We start from the raw sequence: 13419 nt of genomic DNA on the forward strand, positions 1-13419 counted from the left end.
GGGTGACTGTTACCCCAATGTTTCTATATATCTGTAACCTTGTTATGGGCTAAGGGGGCCCAGCCTGAAGGCCAGTTGGGGGGGATTTGGGGTGAGTTCTTATTTGTGCCCTGGGTACCCTGGAACTATAGCGGGGTGACTGTTACCCCAATGTTTCTATATATCTGTAACCTTGTTATGGGCTAAGGGGGCCCAGCCTGAAGGCCAGTTAGGGGGGATTTGGGTGAGTGCTTGTGCCCTGGGTACCCCTGGAACTATAGCGGGGTGACTGTTACCCCAATGTTTCTATATATCTGTAACCTTGTTATGGGCTAAGGGGGCCCAGCTTGAAGGCCAGTTAGGGGGGATTTGGGGTGAGTGCTTATTTGTGCCCTGGGTACCCCTGGAACTATAGTGGGGTGACTGTTACCCCAATGTTTCTATATATCTGTAACCTTGTTATGGGCTAAGGGGGCCCAGCCTGAAGGCCAGTTAGGGGGGATTTGGGGTGAGTGCTTATTTGTGCCCTGGGTACCCCTGGAACTATAGCGGGGTGACTGTTACCCCAATGTTTCTATATATCTGTAACCTTGTTATGGGCTAAGGGGGCCGAGCCTGAAGGCCAGTTAGGGGGGGATTTGGGGTGAGTGCTTATTTGTGCCCTGGGTACCCCTGGAACTATAGCAGGGTGACTGTTACCCCAATGTTTCTATATATCTGTAACCTTGTTATGGGCTAAGGGGGCCCAGCCTGAAGGCCAGTTAGGGGGGGATTTGGGGTGAGTGCTTATTTGTGCCCTGGGTACCCCTGGAACTATAGCAGGGTGACTGCACCGTAGTTGCCTTATCCCTTTAAATCAGTCACCCCCGCCAGACAGGGAACTGGTTAATGATCCGTCCCCCACTATTCTACAGATGCTCAGTTTAAAGGGGATGTCTACCTTTGAGTTAAGTTTTAGTATGATGTAGCAACTAATATTCTGAGACCATCTGCAATTGGTCTTCATTTTTTTATTACCTGTAGTTTTTTTATTTATTTCAGTTTTTGTTCAGCAGCTATCTGGTTGCTATGGTCCAAATGACCTTTGCAACCAGGGAGTGGTTTGAATGAGGGACAGGTATATGAAGAGAAGAGAACCTGAATAGAAAGATAAGGAATAAAAAGTAACAATAACAATAAAACTGGAGCCTCACAGAGCAATAGGTTTTGGCTGCCGGGGTCAGTGACCCCCATTTGAAAGCTGCAGAGACAGAAGAAAGCAAATAATTAAAAAAAATAAATAAGGAAAACCAATTAAGAAGTTGCTTAGAACTTGCCATTCTATAACATAGTGCTGTCCCTCCCCGGCCCCCCATTCAGCTCCATATAAAGAAGCCTATAAATAAGGCCACATTATCCCACGCAGACTGGATCCTTTTAGCTTTACTTGCAGTAATTATACCTTTATAGCTCACGTATGGCACATCCCGTGCCCAGATGGTACTGCCCTACCTACGTTATTGCCTCAGGCTGGCAAAGCACAGTAACTCCTTGGCAGTGAGGGACAAGCCGGAAATGATATAATATTACATATTGTGCTGTGGTTTATGGAAGTGCTTTTTATTCCGCCAACTCTATCCCTTTTAGATATGAATGTTTTTGTGCCGCTGTTGCTTTAGGGCTTAATTCTACCCCCATAGGGATCACACACATGGGGGCACTAGGTGAGCAGGGATTACATATGGCCACTAGGTGGCTACAGGGCTACGGTGTCACTGGCTTCTTGTGTGGCCAATCAGTGCAATGTGTCAGGGACCGGCTAATAGGGAAGGGATTATCTGCACAGGCCAGCCCAGGATGGAATGACACCTAATCCACCGAAAGTCCCATTAGGTCTGATATTTACTGTACTGGGCCCTAAGGAACTAATGGCCATGTCTTCTCAGGCAGATTAGCAGAAAATTACCCATACAGGTCGGTACTATTAGTACCCTGTGGGCCCAGGGGGAGTATTTCCCAGGATCCCCTGCACAATGAGGTTGTTTACTAAAGTTACAAGTTATCAGTCCCCCTTGGATTTTGGGGCATTATCAAACCCCAAGTGAATGTCTGAAAGCCAGTGAAAAGGGGAGCAAGCAGGGAGCTGAGTAGGGGACAGGGCTAGGGAAGGAGGGCGGAGCTGAGTAGGGGACAGGGCATAGGTAGAGGAGCGGCAGGGACGTGGTACGGACAGGCTAGGGAGGGGCGAGGAGCTGAGGAGGGGAACAGGCTAGGGCGAGAGGGCAGGAAGCTGAGTAAGGACAGCTAGGAGACAGGAGCAGGAAGCTGGAGGGAGACAGGGGCTAGGCGTTAGGAGAGGCAGGCGAGCCTGAGTAGGGACAGCTAGGGGAGTGAGGCAGGGAGCTGAAGAGGAAAAGGGCTAGGGGCAGCAGGGAGCTGAGATGGGAGCGGGCGGAGCTAGTAGGAGACAGGGAAAGCTGGTTGGGGCAAGCTAGGGGATGGGCAGGGCAGCATGAGTAGGGCAGCGGCTGGGGATGGCGGAAGTGAGATAGGGACAGGGCCTAGGGGACGTGGCAGGAGCTAGAGTAGGAGACAGACTGGGGAAGAGGCAGGGAGCTGGTAGACAGGGCTAGGAGAGGGCAGGAGTGAGCTAGGGAGCAGGCTATGGGCGAGAGGCAGGGAGCCTGAAGTAGGAACAGGCATAGAGGGAGGGCAGGAGCTGAGTAGGACCAGGGGCTAGGGAAGGGCAGGAGCTGAGTAGGAGAACAGCTAGGGGAGGGCAGGGAGCTGAGTAGGGGACAGGGCTAGGGGAGAGGGCAGGGAGCTGAGTAGGACACGGGACGAGAACAGGCCGGCTAGCGGTGGCGCTGGTAGAGAGGCAGGAGCTGAAGGACAAGGCTACGGAGAGAGGGCAGAGCTGAGTAGGAACAGGGTAGCGGAGAGGCAGAGGACTTAGGACAAGAGCTAGGGGAGGGCGGACTGAGTAAGGGAACAGCGGGAGCAGAGAGGGACTGGTAGGGACAGCGGGATCAGACAGAGCTGAGTAGGAGCGGGCAGGGAGCAGCGGAGTAGGACAGGGGAGCTCTGGTTGGGACAGGGCATAGGGAATGCGGAGTGAGTAGGGGACAGGCTAGGGAGAGGGCAGGGAGCGGTAGGGACAGGCTAGGCGAGAGAGCAGTGAGATAGGACAGGGCTAGGAGAGGGCAGCGAGCTGAAGTAGGAAGGCATTGGGAGCAGGAGCTGTAGGAACGGGCTAGGGGAATGGCAGGGAGCTGAAGTAGGGACCAGACTAGGTGAAGAGGGCAAGGGCTGAAGTAGGGAGACAGGACTAGGGGACGAGGCAGGGAGCTGATACGGGAAAGAGCTACGGGATGAGAGGGCAGGGGCTGAGTAGGACAGAGAGAACACAGAGCTGGTAGGGGCACGTGGGAGCGACAGGGAGACTGAGGAGGACAGGGAGTTGAGTGGGACAGCGGCTCAGGGATGGGCAGGAGCTGAGTAGGACAGGGAGGCAGACAGGAGCTGAGTAGGGCAGGTAGGAGAGGGCAGGAAGCTGCTAGGGACAGGGGAAGCAGACAGAGCTGTACGAGGACAGGGCTAGGCGATGAGGGCAGGGAGCTGAGAGAGGACAGGGGAGCATAGCACGGAGAGTAGGGCGACTAGGGGAGGCAGGAGACTGAGTCAGGGGACAGCGGGAAGCAGACAGGGAGCTGAGTAGGGGACAGGGCTAGGGGAGAGGGCAAGGGGTGAGTAGGGGCAGGCTGGGGGGAGGGAGGGAGCTGAGTAAGGACAGGGGCTAGGGAGTGGCAGAAGCGAGTAGGACAGCTAGCGGACAGGGCTTAGGGGACGAGGGCAGGGCCTGAAGTAGGAGACAGGCTAGGGAGAGGGCGGGACTGCATAGGGGACAGGCAAGCGGTGCGGCGGGGAGACTGAGATAGGGACAGGGCGTAGGGAGTAGGCAGGGAGCTGAAGTGGAGACAGGCTTAGGGGAGTGGGCAGGGGAGCTGAGTAGGTACGGCTAGCGGAAGGGCAACAGGGAGCTGAAAGTAGGACAGGGAGTGATTGGGACAGGCTAGGGGAGTGCAGGATGAGTACAGGGACAGGGGGAGCGAGTTGGGGACAGCTAGGGACGTGGGCAGGAGTATAGGGGACAGGTGCGTAGGGAGTGGGCAGGGCTAGTAGGGACAATGGGCGGGGAGGGGCAGAGCTGAGCTAGGACAGGCTGAAAGGGGTGTGGGGGAGCCTGGAGTAGGAACAGGGTTAGGGAGAGGCAAGGGAGCTGAGACAGGCTAGGCGAGAGGCAGGAGCTGAGTTGCGACAGGGCTGGCGGACGAGGGGGCAGGGAAAAGCTGACGTAGGACAGTGCTGGGGAGGCAGGAGACTGAATAGGACAGCTAGGACAGGGGGGCAAACGAGTAGATATGGGAACAGGGCTGGGGGAGAGGCATGGGTGAAGTAGGGACAGGGCTAGGGGGTGGACAGGAGCTGAGTAGGGAACAGGGTTAGAGGAATGGGCAGGAGCTGAGTAGGGACCAGGAGGAAGGGCGGGACCTGAGTAGGAACAGGGCTTGGGGAGAGGGCAGGGATGCTGAGTAAGGGGCAGGCTAGGAAGGCAGGCTGATAGGGACAGGGTAGGGAGTGGAAGCAGACTAGTAGGGACCGGCTAGGGGAGTGGCAGGGAAGCTGAGTACGGACAAGCGGTAGCTGAGTAGGGGACGGGCTAGGGGAAGTGGGGCAGGAAGCTGAGTAGGGCACAGGGGTAGGGACGGGCAGGAGGAGCTGAGTAGGGGACAGGCTACGGCGGACAGGGCAGAACTGATACGGGGACGGCGGGGAGAGGCAGGGAGCTGGTGGGACAGCGGCTAGGGAGTGGGCAGCGAAGATGCAGTAGGGACGCTAGGTGCAGGGAGCTGAGTAGGACAGCTAGCGAGACAGGGCAGGAGCTGAAGTAGGGACGGGCTGGGGATGAGGGCAGGAGCTGGTAGGGGACAGGGTAGGGGAGAGGCAGGGAGCTAGTAAGGGAAGCGCTTAGGATGGGGCAGGGAGTGAATAGGGACAGGGCAGACGGGAGTGAGTAGGGAGCAGGGCTTAGGGGAGTGAGCAGGGAGCTGAGTAGTCAGGCCAGGGAGTGGGCAAGGCGAGGCTGAGTAGGGGACAGAGGGAGCAGACAGGGAGCGAGTAGGGAAGGGCTAGGGGAGAGGCAGGAGAGCTGAGTAGGACAGGGCTAGGGAGTGGGCAGGAGCTGATAGGGGACAGGTAGGGGAAGTGCGGGAGCTGGTAGGACCATGGCTTGGGGAGTGGGCAGGGAGCTGAGTAGGGGACAGGGCTAGGGGTGGGCAGGGAGCTGAGTAGGGGACAGGCTAGGACCAGGGCAGGGAGTGGAGTAGGACAGCTGGGGGAGAGGGCAGGGAGCTGATAGGTACAGGCTAGGGGGGGGAGAGACAGGGAGGCTGGTAGGGGACAGTGCAGTAGCGAGTGGGCAGGGGCTGAGTAGGACAGGGCTTAGGGAGTGGCAGGAGCTGAGTAGGGACGGGCTGCGAGGAAGGCAGGGAGCTGCAGTAGGGACAGCGCTAGGGGACAAGGCAGGAGCTGCAGTAGGGAAGGGCTGGGGATGAGGTCAGGAGCTGATAGGGACGGTAGGGACAGAAGGAGCTGAGTTAGGGACAGGGCTAGGAGTGCGGCAGGGACATGTAGTAAGGACAGTCTAGGGATGTGGGCAGGGAGCTGCGTAGGGACAGGCAGGGGAGGGAGCAGGACTGAGTAGGGACGCAATAGGACAGGCAGGAGTCTGAGTAAGGGACAGGGCTGGGAGAGGCAGGAGTGAGTAGGGAACAGGCTAGGGAGAGACAGGGAGCTGAGTAGGGGACACGGCATTAGGGTAATGGCAGGGCTGAGTAGGGACAGCGGGGCAGACAGGAGCTGAGTTAAGGGGACAGGCTAGGAGTGGCCAGGAGCTGATAGGGACAGGGCTAGGAGTGGCAGGAGCTGGTAGGGACAGAGGAGCACAGAAGGGAGCTGACGTAGACAGGGCTAGGGAGTCGAGGGAGCCTGAGTACGGGAAGGGCTAGGGACAGGCAGGCTGAGTAGGGACAGGCGCTGAGGAGAGTGAGGAGGGAGCTGATAGGACGGGCTAGGGAGAGGCAGAGGAGCTTGAGTAGGGACAGGGGGCAGACAGGAGCCTCGAGTAGGGACAGGGCTAGGGAGTGGCACGGGAGCGAGTAAGGGAGACAGGGGACAGACAGGAGCTGGCAGTAGGGACAGGGCTGGAGAGCAGGCGGGAGCTGAGTAGCGACGGGAGCAGACGGAGCTGAGTAGGGACAGGGCTTAAGGGGAGAGGGCAGGGGCTGAGTGGGGACAGGGGCAGACAGGAGCTTGGCATAGGGACAGAGGCTACGAGAGAGGGCAGGGAGCTGGTAGGGACAGGCTAGGGAAGAGGCAGGGAGCTGAGTTAGGGGACAGGGAGCAGACAGGAGCGATTTGGGACAGGCTAGGGATCGAGACAGGGACAGGGGAGAGCAGGGGAGAGAATAAGCTGGGGGAGCCGGCTGGAAGCACTGAGAGCAGGGGGAGCAGAGAGCAGACAGGGGATACACACGGTTCTGTACCAGCCCCTACCCACCTCCCTCCCCCAGTCGGTGCCAGTAGCGGGGGCAGCATGACAGAAAGCCGGGACCCTGGGAGCAGAGGATACAGAGCAGGAGGGACGGACAGACCGGGCTCTCCCTCCCCCGGTGCCGGGAAGCCCCCTCCGGAAGGCCGCTATATACATATGAGCCCCCCCGGTGTATGAGCCAGGATGCCAACATGACCCGAGCAGTAGTACCAGCCATGAGAACAGACGGGCTCTAACTGCCCCTGCAACTAACTTGGACCCAAGCGGGTTCAGCAGCTGCCCCTGGTACCCTGCCCCCCCCCCTGCCCTTACCCCCTCACCTGGTGCCACTCACAGCTCAGGCACAATCTGCCATCCGGGGCACCCAGCTCTAACACCCGCCGGCCGCCACTGGGTGCCAGCTATGTACCTATAGATCAGTGAGGAGACTGGCTGAGCTTACCTGCCCCCTAACTATATATCCCAAGGCTGTACCTGCCCCACTGACCCCACCCAGCCCCTACCTGCCCCTAGGTATAACCCCCCCCGCCGCCGCTCACACACCCCAGGCTGAAGCTGCCCCGCGACGCTGCATAGATAGGCATGCCGAAGGATCCGGAAATAGTGATGTTGTCGGTTCTGGCGGTCTTCTGTTCGTGGATAATTCACTGCACTGTGGCCGTACTGATGCGGGCGCGATCGGGGCGGCGCTTGACTGCGCCAAGTGGGGGGACCCCCAATGATTCCCCCAAATACACAACTCTTCTCCCACCCCTGTACCAGCCAGAGCCCTCCCACTGCCCCCCCAGGACGGCTGCTCAGCATCCAGATACCATGGAACAGTTATAAGAAGGGTCGCCCAGCTCACGGGTAAGAACCAAACACTATAACTATACCCACTGTGAGTAACTCCTCTTACCTATACACGCTGGAGACTCCTGTTGCTTAACACTGTGGTAAACTCTGTACTATACACTGTGAGTAACTATGTACTATACACTGTTGATTACTCCTCTGTATATTACACTGTGAGTAATCTTATATACGACTGTGTAACTCGTACTATCACTAGTGAGTAACCTTGTACTATAACCACTTTGAGTAACTCTCTGTACTATACACTGTGAGTACTTGTATTACCTTGTGCAGTAATCTGTACCATACACTGGGGAAGTAACTCTTACCCATCACTTGTGAGGACTCTTGTACTTGACACTGTGAGTACTCCGTCTGTTTACCCTATTTTTTTAAACATTGTGGTGTTTTTAAAAAACTCATGTACTAACACGTGAGTAACTCATGTACTACACTGCTGAGTAACTCTTACTTACACTGTGATAACTCCTCTTTACTTCACTGTGAGTAACTCTAGTACTATACCACTGTGACCATATACTCGTACATAACACTGTGAGTAACTCTGTACTATACACTGTGAGTAACTCCTCTGTGCCATACACTGTGAGTAACTCTGTACTATACACTGTGAGTAACTCTGTACCATACACTGTGAGTAACTCTGTACTATACACTGTGAGTAACTCCTCTGTGCCATACACTGTGAGTAACTCTGTACTATACACTGTGAGTAACTCCTCTGTACTATACACTGTGAGTAACTCCTCTGTACTATACACTGTGAGTAACTCTGTACTATACACTGTGAGTAACTCCTCTGTACTATACACTGTGAGTAACTCTGTACTATACACTGTGAGTAACTCCTCTGTACTATACACTGTGAGTAACTCCTCTGTACTATACACTGTGAGTAACTCTGTACTATACACTGTGAGTAACTCTCATGTACTATACACTTGAGTAACTCTGTACTATACACTGTGAGTACTCTGTACTATACACTGTGAGTAACTCTGTACCATACACTGTGAGTAACTCTGTACCATACACTGTGAGTAACTCTGTACTATACACTGTGAGTAACTCTGTACTATACACTGTGAGTAACTCCTCTGTGCCATACACTGTGAGTAACTCTGTACTATACACTGTGAGTAACTCCTCTGTACTATACACTGTGAGTAACTCTGTACCATACACTGTGAGTAACTCTGTACTATACACTGTGAGTAACTCTGTACCATACACTGTGAGTAACTCCTCTGTACCATACACTGTGAGTAACTCTGTACTATACACTGTGAGTAACTCCTCTGTACCATACACTGTGAGTAACTCTGTACTATACACTGTGAGTAACTCTGTACTATACACTGTGAGTAACTCTGTACTATACACTGTGAGTAACTCTGTACTATACACTGTGAGTAACTCTGTACTATACACTGTGAGTAACTCTGTACCATACACTGTGAGTAACTCCTCTGTACTATACACTGTGAGTAACTCTGTACTATACACTGTGAGTAACTCCTCTGTACTATACACTGTGAGTAACTCCTCTGTACTATACACTGTGAGTAACTCCTCTGTACTATACACTGTGAGTAACTCTGTACTATACACTGTGAGTAACTCCTCTGTACCATACACTGTGAGTAACTCTGTACTATACACTGTGAGTAACTCTGTACTATACACTGTGAGTAACTCTGTACTATACACTGTGAGTAACTCCTCTGTGCCATACACTGTGAGTAACTCTGTACTATACACTGTGAGTAACTCTGTACTATACACTGTGAGTAACTCCTCTGTGCTATACACTGTGAGTAACTCTGTACCATACACTGTGAGTAACTCTGTACTATACACTGTGAGTAACTCCTCTGTGCTATACACTGTGAGTAACTCTTACCCATACACTGTGAGTAACTCTGTACTATACACTGTGAGTAACTCTGTGCCATACACTGTGAGTAACTCTGTGCTATACACTGTGAGTAACTCTGTATACACTGTGAGTAACTCTGTGCCATACACTGTGAGTAACTCTGTACATACACTGTGAGTAACTCTGTGCCATACACTGTGAGTAACTCTGTACCATACACTGTGAGTAACTCTGTACCATACACTGTGAGTAACTCTGTACTATACACTGTGAGTAACTCTGTACTATACACTGTGAGTAACTCTGTGCTATACACTGTGAGTAACTCTGTACTATACACTGTGAGTAACTCTGTACTATACACTGTGAGTAACTCTGTACCATACACTGTGAGTAACTCTGTACCATACACTGTGAGTAACTCTGTACCATACACTGTGAGTAACTCTGTGCTATACACTGTGAGTAACTCTGTACTATACACTGTGAGTAACTCTGTACTATACACTGTGAGTAACTCTGTGCTATACACTGTGAGTAACTCTGTGCTATACACTGTGAGTAACTCTGTACTATACACTGTGAGTAACTCTGTACTATACACTGTGAGTAACTCTGTACTATACACTGTGAGTAACTCTGTGCTATACACTGTGAGTAACTCTGTACTATACACTGTGAGTAACTCTGTACTATACACTGTGAGTAACTCTGTACTATACACAGGGACAGGGATCACACACTCCTGTTCCGACACCTAGGGACCCTCCCCTACATGTTCAGATATTCTCAGAAATATAGTTTCTTGTATCTGTAGCCTTGTAAAAATCATCAGTAGAACAATCCCAGGGCTAGACCAACCTGCGGCCAATTGGATCATCAGTAGAACGATCACAGGGCTAGACCAACCTGCGGCCAATTGGATCATCAGTAGAACGATTACAGGGCTAGACCAACCTGCGGCCAATCAGATTATCAGTAGAACGATCACAGGGCTAAACCAACCTGCGGCCAATCAGATTATCAGTAGAACGATTACAGGGCTAGACCAACCTGCGGCCAATCAGATTATCAGTAGAACGATTACAGGGCTAGACCAACCTGCGGCCAATCAGATTATCAGTAGAACGATTACAGGGCTAGACCAACCTGCGGCCAATTGGATCATCAGTAGAACGATTACAGGGCTAGACCAACCTGCGGCCAATCAGATTATCAGTAGAACGATCACAGGGCTAAACCAACCTGCGGCCAATCAGATTATCAGTAGAACGATTACAGGGCTAGACCAACCTGCGGCCAATCAGATTATCAGTAGAACGATTACAGGGCTAGACCAACCTGCGGCCAATCAGATTATCAGTAGAACGATTACAGGGCTAGACCAACCTGCGGCCAATCAGATTATCAGTAGAACGATCACAGGGCTAGACCAACCTGCGGCCAATCAGATTATCAGTAGAACGATTACAGGGCTAGACCAACCTGCAGCCAATCAGATTATCAGTAGAACGATCACAGGGCTAGACCAACCTGCGGCCAATCAGATTATCAGTAGAACGATTACAGGGCTAGACCAACCTGCGGCCAATCAAATTATCAGTAGAACGATTACAGGGCTAGACCAACCTGCGGCCAATCAGATTATCAGTAGAACGATTACAGGGCTAGACCAACCTGCGGCCAATCAGATTATCAGTAGAACGATTACAGGGCTAGACCAACCTGTGGCCAATCAGATCATCAGTAGAATGATTACAGGGCTAGACCAACCTTCGGCCAATCAGATTATCAATAGAACGATTACAGGGCTAGACCAACCTGCGGCCGATCAGATTATCAGTAGAACGATCACAGGGCTAGACCAACCTGTGGCCGATCAGATCATCAGTAGAATGATCACAGGGCTAGACCAACCTGTGGCCGATCAGATCATCAGTAGAACGATTACAGGGCTAGACCAACCTGTGGCCAATCAGATTATCAATAGAACGATTACAGGGCTAGACCAACCTGTGGCCAATCAGATTATCAGTAGAACGATCACAGGGCTAGACCAACCTGCGGCCAATCAGATTATCAGTAGAACGATTACAGGGCTAGACCAACCTGTGGCCAATCAGATTATCAGTAGAACGATTACAGGGCTAGACCAACCTGTGGCCAATCAGATTATCAATAGAACGATTACAGGGCTAGACCAACCTGTGGCCAATCAGATTATCAGTAGAACGATCACAGGGCTAGACCAACCTGCGGCCAATCAGATTATCAGTAGAACGATTACAGGGCTAGACCAACCTGCGGCCAATCAGATTATCAGTAGAACGATTACAGGGCTAGACCAACCTGTGGCCAATCAGATTATCAGTAGAACGATTACAGGGCTAGACCAACCTGTGGCCAATCAGATTATCAGTAGAACGATTACAGGGCTAGACCAACCTGCGGCCAATCAGATTATCAGTAGAACGATTACAGGGCTAGACCAACCTGCGGCCAATCAGATTATCAATAGAACGATTACAGGGCTAGACCAACCTGCGGCCAATCAGATTATCAGTAGAACGATTACAGGGCTAGACCAACCTGTGGCCAATCAGATTATCAGTAGAACGATTACAGGGCTAGACCAACCTGTGGCCAATCAGATTATCAGTAGAACGATTACAGGGCTAGACCAACCTGTGGCCAATCAGATTATCAGTAGAACGATTACAGGGCTAGACCAACCTGCGGCCAATCAGATTATCAGTAGAACGATTACAGGGCTAGACCAACCTGCGGCCAATCAGATTATCAGTAGAACGATTACAGGGCTAGACCAACCTGCGGCCAATCAGATTATCAGTAGAACGATTACAGGGCTAGACCAACCTGCGGCCGATCAGATTATCAGTAGAACGATTACAGGGCTAGACCAACCTGCGGCCGATCAGATTATCAGTAGAACGATTACAGGGCTAGACCAACCTGCGGCCGATCAGATTATCAGTAGAACGATCACAGGGCTAGACCAACCTGCGGCCAATCAGATTATCAGTAGAATGATCACAGAGCTAGACCAACCTGCGGCCAATCAGATTATCAGTAGAACGATCACAGGGCTAGACCAACCTGCGGCCAATCAGATTATCAGTAGAACGATTACAGGGCTAGACCAACCTGCGGCCAATCAGATCATCAGTAGAACGATCACAGGGCTAGACCAACCTGCGGCCAAAATTCATACTTCCCCTTTAACCATAAGCCACTCCCACAGCATTACACTGGGTCTTGTTTGGGCCCTGCTTTGCCCCATTGGGCTTTGTTCTTGCTTGGCCAATCAGGAGTGGGTTCTGTTCCCTGACCCAGTCTCACACAATAATAGGTATGGTGCCGCCGCTGTACATATAAAGGCAAATAACTGGCTTTAGAATTGCTGAACTGAAACTCCCAGCAGCCTAGTGTTTGGGCCCTGGGGCAGGCAGCAGCCCCTCTATGTGGGCCCCAGTGCAGCATTTTGATTGGCTAAGAGGTGTATGACGCTCTGGGCCATTATACAAAGGGAAGGGAAAGGAGTTTTGCGCAGGTTTGACATCACAATAAAACAAATATTTGTTGGTTACTGGCTGGAATATCCCCTGGAACAATACATCCGTATGTGCAGAGCGCTTGTTTGAGGAAAAATGCCTGCTAGTTCCATGTCGTGCCTGCACGGGGGAGTGCATTTCCCGCTGCACCTCTAGCCTTCCCTTCTGCACCTGCTCTGTATCCTTATACACACGTCCCATTCCCTGGGGGTGACGCAGGGATCACTCTCACTTGTGCTTGTTTGGGTCGCCCTACTTGCCCCTGCCCCATCTGACAGCAATGAACTTTATAGGGGACTGTACAGCACCCACTTACTGCCCATTCATATTAGAGCCCCCCAGGGCCCAGTCTCCAGGCTACGAGGCAGCGCTGAACTGTAACGGCCAATAGATCCCTTCTACTATTGTTTTCCTTGGACAGAGCAAAAAAATTAAAAATTGACCAAAAATGACAAGTATCTATGGTAACGCTCACCTCTTGGACACACACGTCCCAAATATTGTATTGGCATCACCATCTTGCCCTACTGTCTCCATCTTGC

The sequence above is a fragment of the Xenopus tropicalis genome, chromosome 10, assembly GCF_000004195.4.
Source record: "Xenopus tropicalis strain Nigerian chromosome 10, UCB_Xtro_10.0, whole genome shotgun sequence".
NCBI classification, from domain to species: domain Eukaryota; kingdom Metazoa; phylum Chordata; class Amphibia; order Anura; family Pipidae; genus Xenopus; species Xenopus tropicalis.